This window comes from Natrix helvetica (genome assembly GCF_964273705.1).
Source record: "Natrix helvetica genome assembly, chromosome: 2".
Classification (NCBI taxonomy): Eukaryota; Metazoa; Chordata; class Lepidosauria; order Squamata; family Natricidae; genus Natrix; species Natrix helvetica.
In genome coordinates this window covers 117,571,940-117,591,145 of record NC_138552.1, presented here as the reverse complement: position 1 = coordinate 117,591,145, position 19,206 = coordinate 117,571,940, and positions in this window count along the sequence as shown.

Here is a 19,206-nt window from a genome sequence, read left to right as displayed (position 1 = left end):
TTTAATGGTGATTTTTAACTGTCTAAATGTTGTAATTTGTTACCTCCTCCGTGCATGTGTGTCTTTGTATATATGTATGTTTATGTGTTTGTACACATGTTTTATGTTCTATATGCTCCATTGTACGCCGCCCCGAGTCCTGCCTGGAAAGGGAGCGGCTAATAAATTCAAATTATTATTATTATATTGCAAATCCAAGGATTACATAATATGTTTCCCGAAGGTGCTAATCACCTTCAACTTGTTCCCATCTGTTAATTAGGATCACAACTACAGTATCAGACTCCTTTGTTCTTTCTTTCACCTTCTGAAAACTGAAGCTACAACTGAAAGAGATCAAAATTGTTTGGACTTCTGATTGTTAGCAATTACATTTCTAGCAGATGTCAGAAGAACTGAAATTTTCCTTTCTTGCTGTTGCACACCACTTTAAAAGACTGGTCACCTGATACAGAAAAGCCTTGCATATCTCTTCTGCCTCCAGTAGCCTGTAATAAACTTTATCTTCTTTTATTCTTCCTGAACATTTTCAACAGGATTTCTGTGCTGTGACTCCTGAATTTCTATTTAGATATATTTTTCCTTTTGCCTAACCCTTTTCCTTGAATACATTGTTCCTTTTGAATAAATTGCAGACTTCCAGTACTATGTGGTAATCATGAATATCATGCCCCCAGATTTCAGTGATGCCTATTACATCCTGTTTGTTTCCTGTGTTAGGATTGCTAATTCTCACACATGTTGCAGAAACATCTGGCATCTCTATTCGGCTTTATCTGAAAAGTCAGTAAACTGATTTTCTTACTCCTTTTCTGGCTAAAAGTAATATGAACACAATTCAAACATTTAGAAAATTTCCACAATTAAGTTTCTATTAAAAGATAGCATGTTATTTTGTTTATGTGTGCCATTCAAACTTCATTCCATCAAGTGCTTGAATAAAGTCTTGCTTCTTAGTTTATACCCACTCCAATGCAATTAAATTAAATATAAAAATTCTGAGTCATAGTGAAGAAAAATAATACTGTGCAGCATCTTTGGTTACCTGTGCTACCAACTCCCTTTCTACCTACTGGAAGATTTGACCTTGCTCTATATATGTCAACCATTTCATCAGCTGCGACATCAACATTTCAGAGCAAAGCAGCAGTCATTTTGATTTATTTAGACAAGCTTATCACATTAAGTTACTTACGCTAAAACATTGCTGTAGCCCGTCCAAGCCTCTTTTCTTTGCCAGAAGATAATTTAAGCAATGAATGCAAAATAATACTGAAAGATATGAAGTGTCTCGCTTGCTATTCAGAGTTTTGTCCACTTTCGTTCTCAGAAGATGCTCCAAATTCTCTGTGCTCAGAAGTAAATTCTTAGTTATGTTTATTGATGAAGACTTGATAGAAATCAGATTTCCATAATTTGGGGAAGATGCCAATATTCAATCTATTTATCAGCAAATGGAAAGGACAAGAGAAAGTGTTCTACACTCAGAGAAAGTTGTAGCTAGGGTTTTATGACCTAGGATAAAAAAAACGTACACAAAAACATGATCTATAATAGTGCTAATAATATTCTATTCTGTCTATTATCAACTCTGGCTTTGAAATTTAGTGCATGATTTGATAATATGGGATCTTTCACATTATAATGCATATTACCAAATGTATACAGTAACACATGCAGAAGGAGAGGTGAATGTGCAAATGATTATAGAATTCAAAAACGTTGATAATTGCACAATTTAGAATTATATATAGACCACAGAATCATGGGGCTTAGAATTATTTACAGACCACAGAATCATGGGGCTGGAAGGGACCTTGGAGATCTTCTAGTCCAATTCCCTGCCCAAGCCAGGAGACCTTACTGCATCCCAGACAAATGTGTATCCAAACTTTTTTTGAAGACTTCCAGCAATGGAGCAACCCCAGCTGCGAGAGGCAAATTGTTCTCACTGTCAGAAACTTTCACTTTAGTTCCAGATTGGATCTCTCTTTAATATGATTCCACCCATTGAGTCTTGTCCTGCCCTCAGGTTCTTTGGAGAATAAGTCAACACTCTCCTCCCTTTGCCAGCTCCTCAAGTACCAGAAGATAGCTATCATGTCACCACTAATCCTAGGTTAGACATACCTAGTTCCCTTAACTGTTCATCATATAGTTAAACAACTAGTTCCCTTATCATCTTTGCTGCTCTTCTCTATACTCTTTATAGGGTCTCAGAATATGTTTTGTTATTGTGACAACCAGAAGGGGAAGCATATTCCAACTGCGACCTCACTAGTACAATATAAAGTGCTACTATCACATCCCATGATCTTACTTAAGTATCATGGTCCCATCAGATCCCAGTTCAGAGGAGGAGTTAAAACTGGGATTGTCCGACAGGGATGGCATGTCATGTCTCCCTTGGAGTATTTGGAGAGGCCAAGGGCTGAGAACAATGCTGTCCCAGGCCCCTCAGGCATTGGGGGAGGTGATCAACTAGAAAGCTGCCTACCCTCACAGCTACAGGGGAGGATTGATTGCAGACAGACAGTGGTGCTGAGAGGCAGCAGACCTGCTCTGATGATGAAAAACTGCCTCTCCCACTCAATCAAAGGGCATGGAGAGTAAAATGGAAGCAATCTTAAAGAGGCCTGTGAGATTGCTCAGGAGAAGGCCATCCCACCCCTCCTCACAAGGACCACCTAGCATGGGTTCACTTAAGTAGAAATCGGGGGTGGGGTGTTGTCTTTCAGGAACAATTGTTTGCTTTGGATTATGCTCCCCCAATTTTGGAAAAACTTGGACTTGACTCTTCTTTCTGCCTGTGCCATGCCCTGCCTTTGCCGTGTGGACTACATTTACTTGTGGACTTGCTTTGCCTTGTTGGACTTGCCTTTTGCTTGAGGACAGACCTTTGGTCTTATGATCTTGTCTGATCCTGTCACCCTTGCCATTTGGACCTTGACTCTGTACCTTGCCCCATGAGCTTGCACCTTCTCTTTGGACTTCCTCTCTGTCTTTATGAATTGGTTTTGTTTGTTGGCTAGCTTTTGACTGAGGGTGTCTGCCTTTAGAGAAATGTGGGGTGGAGCCTTATCAGCTGTTGTAGGGTTGCTTGTTGTGGCAGTTAACTGGAACTGACTAGAGAGAGAGATGAGGCCCAAAAGTCCTAACCACTGAAAGATGGAGGAGAGATGGCAGAGAAAGCAGTAAGCAACCAGAGCAATGAACAACGGAAGTGAAAACAACAAATAAAGCCTGAGATCCCAATAGGTGGGTTGGGAAGACCCCAGCAGAGAATAAAAATAAATAGAGAACACAAATTGGGATCAAAATGCAAATAATAAGGATACATGTTGTTAGGAGACTGCCAGGTTCAAAAAGGCTATCTATCCTTGTTATTTATTAGAAACAAAACAAAACCCTTCAAAGCCAGCAGGGCTATCTGTTATTAACTGTTCCTTTTGTCACTTTGGATGTATGCTGGCTGAGAAACTCAATTGAGGAGTGCATGACCTTGGATGAATCCTAATCTCCAAGAGTAGGATTGAACCTTTAACTACTAAAGGAACTTGAAGATTCCTCATTTTCACAAAAGTATTGAGAGGGGGAAAAGGGGGAAAAGGGGGAAAAGGGGGAAAAGCTGCATTCCAATCAATGTAATATCTGAACGCAGAGATATCCTCCGAGCCCCGGACCGGAGGAGAAGCCAGCATGCCTTCCGCGCCGCTGCCGCCCAAGGAGGGCAACCTTTTCAAGCGGATCTTGACGTTTCATGACCCAACTAGGTAACATCATCAGTGCTACAAGGGAATGGGTTTGTGCAGAAGAGGAGGAGGACTGTAGGGTCCTTACTCTGCGACCGCGTGACCTGTTCCAACTGCCCTTCTATCAAAACACCCACCCACACTGGCAGCCGGCGTGGCCGGAGCAGCCCCGGCGGAGGAGGCGGAGGAGGCGGAGGAGGCGGAGGAGGCGGAGGAGGCGGAGGCGGCGAGGGCGAGTCAGAGGCGTCGAGCGGGAGCAGCCCCAACAGCCATGAGCGGCGCCCCCCGGCCCGACCCTCTTCTGCCTGGAGTACGGGGCCGACGGCGGCCAGGTCACCTCGGCGGTGGTCTATCAGGACAATGGCCTCGGGGAGGTGGTGGAGGGGGTCGGTGCCCGGAACCAGCTGGAGCCAGCTTTCCACGGGGCCCTTCGGCAGCGAGTACAAGAGGAGTTGGAGAAGCGGCGAGAGAAGCGCTGAGAGCCGTTGCAGGGATTGAGAAATGCTTAAGGGGAAATGGGCCTGGGCCTGCTTACCAGCACAGGACCGTGCCTGGGGGATCAAGGGCTATGCTACTCAAGGGTACCACCGGGAGCAGTGGCAGAAGGAAGCAAATCCCTGCAGTCCATCCTGTGACAGATGTGCCCCAAAAGAAAGCCAGCTAAATACTATACTCAAGGGCAGACTTAATCCTACTGCGGGAGTCCCCCCTCTCACAGGTTTGGCCCTCTGCCATTACGAGGGCCCACCTCGATGAGGGATACATTAATCTAGAGAGGTGGGCTTAGGGGGTTTTTAGCCAAATTTTTGATTCATTTTTTAGGGGGTTCTAGGGTGGGGGGAGGGGCTAGTCAGACTGAGGGAGGGACTAGTGCAAAGCCGGTGGGTGGAGTTAGCAAGGAAGTGAGCGGAGCCATTAAGGGGGGGGAGTAGTGATACTCTAGAAGAGGGTCTTTCTATTCCAACGGTCGTGGGGAGGGGCAGGTGCGAGGGTAGACAGAGATCTCATCACCGGTTGGGAGACCGTGGTCGTTGGGTACGGCCGGTCATATTTATTTATTTTTTTTTTATTTTCTTCGAATTTCTAGACCGCCCCCTCTCCCGAAAAGGACTCGGGGCAGTGTACAGTCCACACAACAAACAATAAGTATCAAATACAAATATAAATACAGATATAAATACACATAAGGAGGAGGTTAAAAATTTAAAAAGAACTGTACGGAAGAATATAAATCTGGTTCTAAAAACCCTAAAATCAGTTAAATTTAAAACCGTACCTTATAAATAACCAGGTAAGAATATGTTTCCAGGAGGTAACAGTTGTCACAATTATAATTATGCCAGGCCAGCTAATCGAAACAGGTGAGTCTTCAATATGTCCCAACCCCCGCAATCTAAGTGGTCAGGACCTACAGAGCCAGGGCCTGAGACTGATGTTATGCAATGCCAGGTCCGTTGTCAACAAAGCCCCCCTCATTAACGACTTGGTGTCGGAGTGGGAGCCGGACCGGGCAGGAATCACGGAGACCTGGCTGGGCCACGAGGGAGGTCTCCCTCTCGTGGAAATGTGCCTACCAGGTTACCACGCATTTCATCAGTCACGGGCACTAGACAGGGGTGGTGGGGTAGCGGTCATTGTGAGGGAAGGTCTCGAGCCGAGAGAGACCACTGTGCCACAGATAACCGGTTGTGAGTCCCTATGCGTGAAGTAGGGCCCAGGGAGGCAGTTGGGCTTGCTGATTGTATACTTGGCTCCTCGCTATGCATCATCAGCCCTGCCCGAGCTACTCAAGATGATCGCTGAGATGGCAGTTGAGACCCCCAGACTGTTGGTCATGGAGGACTTTAACTTGCCATCGGTAGGGGAGACATCCGAGGTAGCTCGGGAGTTCATGGCCTCTATGACAGCCATGGACCTGACCCAAGTAATTCAGGGCCCCACACATGAGGGAGGACACACACTGGATCTTATCTTTGTCTCTGGCCGGTGGAGGAGTGATCTGGGAGTAGGGGATTTAGTCATCACACCCCTGTCATGGTCAGATCACTCACTTCTCCGGCTCGACTTTCCAGCCGCTACTCCCCACTGCGGGGAGGCGGAACCGGAATGTCCAAGATAGGTTCCAGATGGAGCTTGGGCCATTTCCTGTAGCCCTGACCCGCACCCGGATGGAGGACCTAGTGGCTGCATGGAATAGTGCGGCCACCGGGGCCTTGGACCTGGTTGCGCCTTTGCGGCCTCTCTTGCGGCAGCGAACCACCCAGGCCCCTTGGTTCACTGAGGAGCTGAGGGTGATGAAGCGCCGCAAGAGACGCCTAGAGAGCAGATGGAGATCGTCACGCTCTGAATCTGACCGAACACAGGTGAGAGCCCATTTACGGACTTACCTTGTGGCGTTAAGAGTGGCCAAGCGTCAGTATTGTGCCACTCTTATTGCGTCCGCAGATAACTGCCCTGCCACCCTGTTTGGGGTAACCCGCTCCCTCCTTCAACAGAGGCCGCGGGAAGTCCCTTTGCAGGTGAGAGCAGAGGAATTTGGGGAGTATCTGCAGGACAAAATCGCTCAGATTCGAAGCGAGTTGGTCCCTACTAGTGTTCTGGAGGGGACGTCGGAGGTGGGTCTTGAGGTTCCACTCTGGGAGGAGTTTGACTCTGTTACTTCCGACGATATGGACAGGTTGCGTAGGCGACTGCGAGCCATCACATGTTCACTGGACCCGTGTCCCTCCTGGCTTGTACTGGCATCCTGGGAGGTCACACGAGGCTGGCTCCAGGAGTTAGTCAATGCTTCTTTGAGTGAGGGGTTCTTGCCGACCGTCCTGAAAGAGGCGGTGGTGAGGCCCCTCCTCAAGAAGCCTTCCCTGGACCCAGCTTTGTTAGCCAACTACCGTCCCATCTCCAACCTTTGCTTTCTAGAGAAGGTTGTAGAGAGTGTGGTGGCACAACAGTTTCCACGCCACTTGGAGGAAACTGATTATCTGGACCCGCGCCAGTCCGGTTTCCGGCCTGGCCACAGCACGGAGACGGCATTGGTCACGTTGGTGGAAGATCTCTGGAGGGCCAGAGATGGGGGTTGCTCCTCCATCCTGGTCCTATTAGACCTCTCGGCAGCTTTTGATACCATCGACCATGGTATCCTATTGCATCGATTGGAGGGGTTGGGGGTGAGGGGCACCGTTTTGCGGTGGTTCTCCTCCTACCTCTCTGGCCGAGTGCAATTTGTACTGGCAGGGGGGCAGAGGTCAACCTCGAGGCCGCTCATTTGTGGGGTGCCACAAGGGTCGGTCCTCTCACCTCTCCTGTTCAATGCATATATGCAGCCGCTGGGCGAGATCATTCATGGGTTCGGGGTAGATTACCATCTGTACGCAGATGACACCCAGCTGTACATCTCTACCCCAAACCACCCCAACGATGCCGTCGAAGTGATGTCCCGGTGTCTGGAAGCCGTACGGATCTGGATGGGAAGTAACAGACTCAAGCTCAACCCATCCAAGACTGAGTGGCTGTGGCTACCGGCACCCCGGTTCAACCAGCTGATTCCATCACTGCCCATTGGGGGCGAACATCTGGCCCCCGTGGATTGGGTACGCAATTTGGGGATCCTCCTAGATGCCCAGCTGTCAATGGATGACCATGTGACAGCCGTGGCAAGGGGGGCGTTTCACCAGGTTCGCCTGGTGCGCCAATTGCGTCATCTATTGGACTGGAATGCCCTTCGCACAGTCACCCATGCGCTTGTGACGTCCCGGCTAGACTACTGCAACGCTCTCTACATGGGGCTCCCCTTGAAATGCACCCAAAGACTGCAGTTGGTTCAGAATGCGGCCACGCGGGCAGTTTCGGGAGTCGTTGGATACTCCCACGTAACACCTCTCCTGCGCAGGCTGCACTGGCTGCCTGTGGCTTTTCGGGTGCGTTTCAAGATGTTGATTATCATCTTCAAAGCGCTCCATGGCACAGGACCTAGTTATTTGCGGGATCGTATCCTGCCCCACACATCCCTTCGGCCGATTCGCTCACACAGAGAGGGACTCCTCCGGGTGCCGTCCACTAGGCTGTGCCAGCGGGCAACGCCCAGGGGAAGGGCCTTCTCTGTGATGGGCCCGACCCTCTGGAATGACCTTCCCCCTGATATTAGAACGACCACAGACCTCCGCTCCTTCCGCCAGAAGCTCAAAACCCACCTATTTCAGCTAGCCGGCCTGGCCTAATTTAAGCTTTCCCACCTCAGTTTGTATTTTTAAATTTTACGGTTTGGTTTTAAGGTTAGGTTTTTAATTTTTATAAACTTGTACAGGGGTCTGTTTAATCCGATTTTAATTATATTTATTATCGATTGTATGGTTTTAATTTTGTACCTGTAAACCGCCCCGAGTCCCTTCGGGGAGAGGGGGCGGTCTAGAAGTCTAATAAACTAAACTAAACTAAACTACATTATTAGAAACATTAGAAATCAATTAAGAATAGGATTAAAAATTAGTCAATAGGATTAAAAATTAGTTATTTATAAGGCAAATTTCAAACATAAATAAACAATAAGATACGGAAGGAATAGGCGTTGGAGAAAATATAGAGAAGAAAAGGATAAATAAGACTAAACAAAATAGTAAGCAAAGTTAAATTAAAGAAATAGTAAGGTTGAAAAGGTCAGGAAAAAAGGATAAGAAAAAAGGATAATTACAAATCACTCAGAACAGAGAAGATAGAAATAAGATTAAGATCAAATCACTATACTCACTTCAAGAAAAAGGGGGGATTTTCACTTTTGAAATTTTAAAATTTCAAAACTTAAATTTTGAAACTTTTAAATGAACTATTACATTTTTAAAATTTTAATATCATTTTTTTTCTTTTGAAAAACTGTAGCAAAGACTTCACATCCCTAAATGAACTTCCAAAATGAAAATTTTAAAATATTTTTTCTTTAAATATATACTGAGACAAAATCTCCTACTTTTGCATATTTTTTAATCCTTAAAAGAACCAGCAAGAGACCAGAAACTCTCCAGCTCAACAGACATGGGGTGTGTGAGCTCACAAGAGCCTCACATGAATCCTGTCTGACAAAACTGTTCCAAGATCCTTTTTGGATCAGAACTCCCCCTGGAGGGGGGGCGAAGAAGGGGCAGTGTTTCATCAGACCCAGAGGGAGGCAACAGGTCCCTCGCAGGTCAGAGATTTGCCCTCTGAATTGGAGTGGGGGGGGGAGCTTGGCTGCACAGAAACTGGCTTTCCAGCCAAAGCACGGAACAGGAGCATACAGGAGACAAAATGAAAGACCGGTAAGAAGATTCATTTAACCCACATTAAATGAAGTTTTTCCAAGTTAATCAAAAGTTGGAAAAGGCAAAGAATCTTGAGAGTACAAATAATATTAATAGATAGATCTGTGTTGTGGCCCAGCAGGAGCCGTTGCAGCTGCCACCAGACTCCGAGAGTGAGGGTCCCTATGAGTCTGCTCTGGAGAATGAGGAGGATCTTGGGCAGGGTTCTGACTCTGAGCAGAGATCAGAGAGTCTGGTCGGCCACCAGGAGGCGCCTGAGGCATGGAGCAGCGGTGAGAGCCAGAGGAGGGGGGCTCCTGATGCCATGCCTTGGAGCAGTGGGGAGGAGTCACGAGACAGTGAATCAGAGATCAGCAGGGAGTTCTTGGACGCCCGTTATCGCCGCGCCCATAGATGCAAGGAGCAATGGCGCAATTATCGGCAGTAAGGGCTCTCAGCTGCTGATCAGTAGACTTCTCTTCAGGCTAGAAAAGGGTTGATTGAGCATACACCCTTTGCAGCAGTCAACAAAGAAATCCTGCAAGAAGTTTTGGTCTTGAAAACGTAGCAGGCTGGATAGCTGCTTTGGTGTCTTGTGTTTGTGAGCTTTGTCATGGTGGTTTACTGCCACGGAACTTTCTGTCTGTCTGTGAAATAAACCCTGTTAAATCGTATTGTTCCGGAGCGTGTTCTGTGTGGGCAAAGGAGGAAGGGGGGTCAGAACAGATCTGGATTTTGGCAAAAGGAAAGAAAGAAAGGGAAAATGAAGGGTTGAAACACCAGCCCCCCCAAAAAGCTATTTGTTTGAAATAATTTGGACAGAAAGGGAGAAAGCAGAGAAGTGACAAACCTACTCAAATATAAACCCTAAATTTGGTTTTGGATATGAAATAGAAACCAAACATTCTGAGGGATTTTGTCTGAAGTTCTTCCAACTAATATATCTTAAGCAACTCCAATTAGGGAGAAAAATCAAGAAAAAAGCACTACCTTCTCACTGATAACTGATAACCTAATCTTGACTGTGCGGAAAGTTTTAATTAACCAACTGCTATAAATCAGAATTTGGAAAAGCAGGAGGCAAAGAGATCAAGATGGCTTCAGCTTCTTTTACGTAAACTGAATTAGCTAAATTTAAGCTAATTAAACTGAATTAGCTAAATTTAACCTCGAAATAAGATCTGCATAACTAACATTTAAGGAAGAACAAAAGACCAAGATGGCTCTCATTATTCTTCCCCATAGCAGCTGAAGTAGATAAATTTAAGGTGGACCAGAACTCTGAAAGAACTGTATAACTAACTGTAACTTTGGAACTGGACATCACTGAAAGCTCAGAATTTGAAAACTATGTGAAATCATAAAAAATATGCATACACCATTAAAATCATTAAAATTAAGCCTAAATAGAATTCTGAACTCAGAGAAGCAGGGATTTAAAGAAGAGGTGAAAGAAGAATGGGGGAAAGATAATGAAGGGGTAGAAATGGTGGGAAATAGCAGACAAAAAACTCCATTGGGCTTGGCAGTGGTATAAGGAAAATGGTAAAGGGGGGATGTGTCCCAACAAAAGGGAATAAAAAGCAGACAAAAGATGTTTTGGAGATTGACAGTGGCATAAGGAAAATTGAAATAGGATTATGCCTCAACAAAGAGAAATATAAAAGATGGTGGAGTGGGGAAATTGAAGAGGGTGGATGTGTCAAAACAAAGAAAAGGGAGAAGGCAGGAACAGAGAACTGGGACAAAAGACTTACTAGGAAAACATCAGACAACTAGAAATTGTTATATGGGAAAATATAAAGTTAAGATAAGGGGTTTATTCCTAAATATGACAATAAAATGGAGTTGCTAACTGATTGAATATAATAATGGAAAGATAATTAAATAAAGGTCAAAAGACGTGGAATATGGATAAATATGAAACTGATATGGGGAGATTGTAAAACAGAGGTTATTGATTCACTTTTTTACATGATAATTAAACTGAGTTGCTAATTGATTGAATATGACAATAGAGGACAATTAAGCATGGGTTAAAATATATGAAACGGATATATATATATATATATAGAACCTTTAAGATGATGAATAAAGTGAGCTGTGTACCATTTGTTATTCTATATAGTAGACTAAGGAAATTGTTATGAACGTTGAACAGCAAGGATTGCTATTTACAGACAATTAAGGGTAATCTAATCCAAGATATGGAAAAATGGAGCAGGAACATGAAATATACTTACAATGGGAAACTACTGAGATTTAAAGACAGAATCACAAATTAGGGGTATGTAAGGATGTATAATTATATAAATATAATGATGAGAATAGCTGGGAATTGTAACCAAGTCTACATCTCAGCCAAAAATAGGCAGGGGTTTGGGTGGGTTTAAAAGCACAATGACTATATATGTATACTTTTTTGTTCTCTTTTTTTTTAAAAAAGGAGGAAGATATATGTCAAATATGTATACTGAAAAGGAATTATAAATACCATCAACATAAAATGGAGCTCATTCAGAAGCTGAAATACACCACGTAAATGAGATGAAGAGTGTGAAGTAGAGGAGAGAGGTAAGGGAAGAAGAGAGGGATAGTAGAGAGGGCGGGGGGGAGAGGAGGAGAGAAAGGAGTGGAAAGGGGAGAGAGAAGGATAGAGGAAGGGGAAGTAGAGAAGAGAAGGATAACAGAGGGAAGAAAGGAGGTAGGGAGGGGGAGGAGAGAGGGAGAAGAAAGTGACAAATATGGTGTATGGAGAGCAGAAGAGCCAATAATTGTTTTGGGGAGTTGATGGTAAGGTGAATTGATGTAAACATTTAATAATACAATATGATGTTGGCTATGTAATAGTATACATGTGATTATATGTTATGAAAATGGAAAAATAAAAAACTTAATATGCAAAAAAAACATCAAAAAGAAATAAACACATGGAACAGGTGTCCATTTACATGTTTTTGTTGTTGTTTTTTTTAAAAAATATTTTTATTAAACAGTTAAAAAAAAGAAATTTGACATTTTCCTTCTATACAATGTTTCCACATCCATTATATATCCCTCCCCCCTTACTTCAATCTATCTTTATCTATAAATGTCTATACATATAATTCCAACATTTTTATATACATACAAATATATTCATATATTGAATTATACTTTCATTATGTGTCATTTCCATTAATACAATATTTTCTAACTCCTACCATGCTTCCCCGAAAATATGACCTGTCCTGAAACTAACGCCTTGCAACATTGTTCGCATGGGCAAAAATATAAGCTCACCCCAGAAAATAAGCCACTGGACACCCCCCCTCTGGCCAGGCAGAGCAACGCTCACCAAACTAGCAGTATCCTGAATGCGCCAAACCATGGGAGCCAGGGGGGAAAGGCACTATTGTTGCTTGGTGCCTTCGGGATACCACTAGATTGGGGAGTGGCATTCTGCCTGGCTGGAGGGGGGAGTTGCCGGGCAGCTGCTCCCTTGTGAATTGGCTCCCGAAGAGCCGGACACAAACTCAGGGACGAAGCAGCCATGAGGTGACCACACTCACGAGCAGCCACCCGGCAAACCCCCTCTCCAGCTGGGCAGAGCACCATTCACTGACCTAGGGGGTATCCCTAAGGCACCAAGGCACGTGGTGCTCTGCCCGCTCCCCAGCTCCTGCGGCTTGGCACATTCGGGATACCCCCTAGATCAGTGCATGGAGCTCTGCCCAGCTGGAGAAGGGGGTTGCAAGAGCGCCTGTTCCGCCCCCGCGCCTGTTCCGCCCCCTCTGAGCATAACTTCTTCTCAGGCTTCCAAACTCCAAAACTCGGCTGCCGAGTCTTCCAGCAGCGGCTGCTCTAGGAGTGCACTCTATGGTTGTGGGCCGGCTGCCGGACAGAGAATCTTCTGGACAGAGAGTCTTCCAGCAGCCACCCCACAACCATAGAGCACACTCCTAGAGTGGCTGCTGCTGGAAGACTCAGCAGCCGAGTTTTGGAGTTTGGAAGCCGGAGAAGAAGTTATGCTTGGAGCGCAGCAAGGGCAAAACAGGTGCTCACACAACCCCCTTCTCCAGCCAGGCAGAGCTCCATGCACTGACCTAGGGGGTATTCCGAATGTGCCAAGCCACGGGAACTGGGGAGCAGGCAGAGCACCACGTGCCTTGGCACCTTAGGGATACCCCATAGGTCAATGAATGGCGCTCTGCCCGGCTGGAGAGGGGGTTTGCCGGGCAGTTGCTCCTGAGCGTGGTCACCTCATGGCTGCTCTGCCCCTGAGGCTGTGCTCGGCTCTTCGGGAACCAGAACAATAAGCCCTCCCCCTATAATAAGCCCAAAGCCATATTTCATGGGGCAAAAGAAAATAACACCCTGTCTTATTTTCGGGGAAACACGGTATATCAGCCTTAACCTTTACACCTATCCTCTAACCATTATACCAATCCTTCCATACCATATAGAAATCTGTTTCTCCTTTATCTTTCTTTTGTGAGTCTATGCACACTCCAAAACTCCTTATCATGTTTTCCCCTGTTGGTATATCATTATTTTACTTGTGCATACATTATTATTATTGCTGCTGTTGTAATATGCAAGATTATATATTGTGTTTTCCTATCATACTTCCCTGTAAATATTCCCAATAAAAATAATTCCGGTTTCATGTCTATTTGCTGTTTAGTTATTTTTTCTAGCCAATTTCTTATTCTATTCCAATATTGTTTTGCTTTTGGACATGTCCACCACAGATATGTTCCTTGGTTTTGTCTACATTTCCAGCAATATGGTGAGGTATTCAGGTACATTTTTGCTAGTCTCTCTGGGAGGAGGTGCCATCTGTAAAACATTTTGTACATATTTTCCTTATAAGCTATTGACATTGTCAATTTATAATTTGTATTCCATAGTTTTTCCCATTTCTCCAATTCAATATTATAGCCAAAGTTTTTGGCCCATGTTATCATATTTTCTTTAACTACCTCCTCCTCCATTCTATAATTCAATAAGTAATTATAGAATTTCTTAATCAGTTTATCCTCTGTACCTTGTAATATCTTATCTAATTCTTGCGGTTCTTTTTGGAATTAATATTGTTCTGCATCTTTCCTATATCTGGCCTGGATCTGAATGTATGGCCACCAATCTATATCTATGCCCTGTTCTTTTAGTTGTTTGTCTTTTTTTTTAATTCCCCATGATCATTTAGTAAATCTTTGTATCTTTTTATTTTGTCCATATCTAATATGTTTGGATAGACTAATGCTGTCATCGTAGATAGCCTATTTGGTATTTTATTGCAATGCTTTAAAAATGTTTTTGACATATTTGTAGCAATGTTTCCTTAATTAATTTTTTCTGGAAATAACTATGTGTTTTCCCAACCCATATAAAAGTGTGGCATCCTATCTGTAAGTCATGGCTTTCTAATATCAAAGTCCTTTTATTTTTTAGCTCTATCCAATCTTTAATCCAATTAAGGGCTGTTTACATGTTGTAATTTGCAAAATATATTCCATATATATGCTTATGCTCAAAGAACACCCAAATTATACATGTATTAAATGTTCCATAGAAAAAGGCCTTATAGATTTACAGATTAACAGAGTTGGAAGGGACCTTGTAGGTCATCTAGTCCAACAACCCCCCCCCCCCCCCGAATGTAATGTAAACTATATGAAGTACTAGAAGAAAAAGTAAAGGATCTAGAGGCAGTTTTAGCTCCAACTTACACAATAAGTCAAACTAAATCAAACCAAATAATGAACAAACAACTCCCAGAGTAATTGACCCTATGGATAAACCTTCAAAGGAAGACAAATGGAAGCATGTTGCACATAGGAAACATGACAATCAAAGGAAGAAGCAGTATACATCTAATAAACCTCTACTGCCCAATCTAACCCATCCTGATGCAGTCCCATTACAACTGAGTAATTATTTTCTCCCCCTAGAAGAAAACATACAGACCCACTGTCAGGCCTGTAGTTATGTTCTTTTTAGGATCTTTGGCCTGCCACACTTTCTTATAATTTTCTATGCTGTTTCATTAGTGTAGTAGTTGGGAGGGGGGAATAGAAAGGAGTAGGATTGTGGAATGTATGTTGTCATTCTTTTATAGAAGCCAAGGTCATCTTTTGTCTCCGCACCTCGACACCTGACCGGAAGCAGAGGGGTGTAGATGCCAGCGTGGAAGATGATGATTGGAACATGTGATGGATTATGGGGTGTGGGGATAGATCATGAACTTTCAACTGGGTGGAATTCCAAGAAGAAAATCAGAGTTGGAATTCCATAGACGTGCTAACTTGCCTGTAGAATAAATTGGACCTTTAAGGATAACTTTGCCTTGGACAATGATTTAATTCTGCATGGTATTTAGAACGCTAACACCCACAGCCTGCTCCTCAAACAAACTACGAACATTCCTAGAAAAGAGACATCAAATGTCCCTAAAAAGCCACATCATCAAACACAGAAACAGAAAAGCATCCTAAACTGCCTCCCCACAAAAAGGAAGGCGATGGTGACAGGAGATTTAATTCTCAGAGGAACAGAACCAGATTGGACATTCAATCTAGGGAGGTATGTTGTCTCCCTGGAGCAAAAATCAAAGATGTGTCTGGGAACCTCACTATAATAATTAGGTCCACAAATTACTACCCTATTCTCCTTCACATAGGGACAAATGACACATCAAAGAACCTGAGTACAATATTGAGAGATTATGAGCAACTAGGCAAAAAAAGGAGCACAAGTGGTGTTTTCTTCATTACTCCCAATGAAAGATCAACACCCATTGGGGGGGGGAGAGAATTCTAGAAATAAACCATTGACTGTGTAGCCAAGAGAACTTAGGTTTACTGGACCATGGTCTGCATTACTACATGAAGGACGTAGCAAGAGATGGGCTGCACCTCACAAAAACAGAGAAGAATCTACTTGGAAAGAGACTGGCATAAGGGCTTTAAACTAAAGTTGAGGGAGGAGGGTGACCAATCTTTAGAAGATAAAATCAATCATAAACCCCAAGAAAACAAATCAAATGATGTGGTAGGGAATGATAAGAAAAACCTCAAACATTAAGTAGGAGATGTAAGGAAATATACCCATGGACAGGCATAAAGGTCTCAAATGCTTATATACAAATCAGGGTGAACTAGACGGACTAGTACACAAGGGCAGATATGATATAGTTGCCATTACAAAAACTTGGTGGGATGAAACTCATGACTGGAATGTACTGATGGATGTATACAAATTGTTCAAAAGAAACAGATCTACAAAAAGAGGTGGTAGTGGGGTTGCACTATATTTAAGAGATCACTATATATCTACAGAAATGCACATGATCAAAGATGAAACCCCCTAGAACAGGGATGTCAAACTCAATTTCATTGAGGGTTGTGATAGACCTTGGGGGGCCAGGGTGGGAATGGCCAGGGTGGGCTTGGTCAGCTTGACATCACTTGTGTCGGGGGTGCCTGTGCTGGCCCAAGTTCTCTGCCAGTGAAAATGGGCACCTGAGCTCTGTTTTCAGGTGCAATGGCCTCCTGCAACCATCTGCCAATGAAAATGGAGCCCTCCCGAGCTCCATTTTCACTGGCAGAGACACTGCAGGCCAATCCTTCACTGTTTCCAGGGTGGCCCCTCAGGCCAGCTCTAAACACCCTGTGAGCTGGATCTGGCCCCCGGGCCTTGAGTTTGACACCCCTGCCCTAGAACATGTATGGGTCAGTATAAAAGAAAAAAAGAGTTACATTGCCATAGGTGTATATTACAGGTCACTCAACCAAGCAGAAGAAATAGATGATATTTTTACTAACCAGCTTACCAATGTATGCAGGAAACACATCACAGTTTTTCGTCCCCACATTCGGATCTTAGGAACAGGCCAAAGCTGATGAAGACTCCTAGACATGAGGTGAAGGATTGATTTTCTTTTATTGAAGAGCTTCAGCAAAAGGAGTCCCAGCCAGCAAAGTGTCAAGACCCAAAACAAAGGATTCAACAAGCTTTTATACAGTTCTTCAAAGCAGGATAAGGAAACATTGTCTAATAAACTTTTTGAGTTATCTAAGGGTCCTGCCATCCCTATTTCTAAGTCTTAACTAATAAACACTTCAAAGTTATCTAACAAGTATTATATTAGCTCGACTTTCACCCCATTCCTAAAAGTTAACTAATAGGTATCCTAGAAGACTTTTAGCAGGTCTTCTATTGACTCTATCTTAGCCCTATTCCTTATCTTAGCACAGGGGTGTCAAACTGGATGTCAGGCCTGCAGTCATATTCCTTGCTGGATCTTTGCCTGCCACTTTCTCTAATATTTTGCTATGCTTTTTCTTTAGTAGGGAATTTGGAGGGGTTAGGGTTAGGGTTGGACTCTGCCTTGGACTCTGATTTAATTTTGGATGATATTTGGAATGCTGACATTAACCCAAATCTGCTTTAAAATACTTCATCAGCTATCCCAAGCTGGGAAGCTGTTAGGGATACTGAATTCCAGTTCTGACCCAACCCTGGGCAATACAAAATTTAAGTGAAGATGAGGAAGAAAAGAAAGCAGCACAGAAGGCCAAAGATGAAGGATTGCCTGTATTTGATGAAGCCATCTATGCACCTTCTAAAGAGGTAGTCGAGGCTGCAGAAGCTAAAGAAAGGGAGTTTCAGCTGGGGGCTGGGCGAAAGGAACCAACCCCTAGACCTCCCTCACAGACAGAACTAGCCCTGCGAGACGAAGCCTCGGGATTTATGACCTCTAAGGAATGCCTGCTAGAAAGAGAGAGGGGCGCCAGGGAAACTCCGACACATGACTGGAGGATGGCCAGAAGATCTGATGAATAGAGATCCCAGCCACCCTCAGGCAGTCATTCTCTGATGGGCCTCCCAGACAGGTTCGGATGGCTAAACATGAATGGAATCGACCCCCTCCTTCCCTCAGGACCACCTAAGGGGACCCTGGCCCAGCCCACATTCTCCTTCCCTAGCAGAGAATCTGCTATGCAATGGAGTGGAGATCTTGGCTCCTTCCACACAGTGACTAGCGAGTCGAACCAATCCCTTGCTGCTGGAGTAAAGCCAACATCAGCCACATCAGGACCCCGCCCTCCTGGAGTGCAGGCAGGCTCTCTACCGAATTGGGGGATTGAATCCAGCCAGCAGAAAGGGGCCTGGGGCACATTCCCCTTTCCCCAACTACCAATGGTTGGGCCGCAGCCTGTGAATCAAGCACCACTGGGATAGGCTTTCTTTCCAGGTCATGGATGGGCTCAATACCAATGGACACCTGCCCCGCCTCAGCAGATGACACCATTTCAGATAACTGCCCCTGGGCAGAGCCAGGGACTGGAGAGCGCCACGGGTTGAACCCCCCCCCCCAGCAATGTCTCAACAGGCTTTTGCCCAACCTCCACCGATGGGTGCGGCTCAACAAGGGGGCTTACCATCCCAAGCAGCCAACCAATGGGCCGCTCCAATTCAACTACCAGCCCACTGACTCTCCCCCCCGGTTCTGGGCAACGTTTGATGGGACCCCAGAGAAGCTGGCTTACTTCCTGAATCGAGTCTAGCCATACATTATCAAGTTGGGGCACAATACCCTTCTGATAGAGAATTGATTCAAGAAATAGCCAAGGGGATGAACAAAGGGGAGGCTGCACATTGGATAGCGGAACTCCATGAGGAGAAGGCTCCTGAGCTGGAAGATGCAGCCAGGTTCATCCAACTGATGAGTCCTGATGCGTGCCTGATGTGGCTCAACATGTTGAAGCAGAAGAGCAGATCCAGGGATTGCAATAAGCTGGTTGTCCCTTGAAGGAGTTAGTTGGGGAGTTCCGGAGAATAGCTGGAAGGCTACAATACTGGCCAGAAAGACTCTTAGTCTACATGTTCAAAAATGCCTTAGGTCCAAAACTGAGAGAAGCTTGCAGCATAAGGGGGGTCCTAGAACATATCCAAGATTGGTACACCACTACAACCATACTAGACCACGAGGTTAACCCTCATTGAATGCCTGCTGCCGGAATCCCTGCTAGGAAACCTTTGGCCCACCGAATGCAGACGCAGCGAACAGAGAAGCCCCCACCGCCCTCATCCCTTGGGGGGCAATAAAATGCTACCAATGCTATCAGCTTGGCCACAGAGCATTAGAATGCCTAGCTCCGGCCTCGGTTCCACAACTTTGCCCACCACCTGTCAGCGTG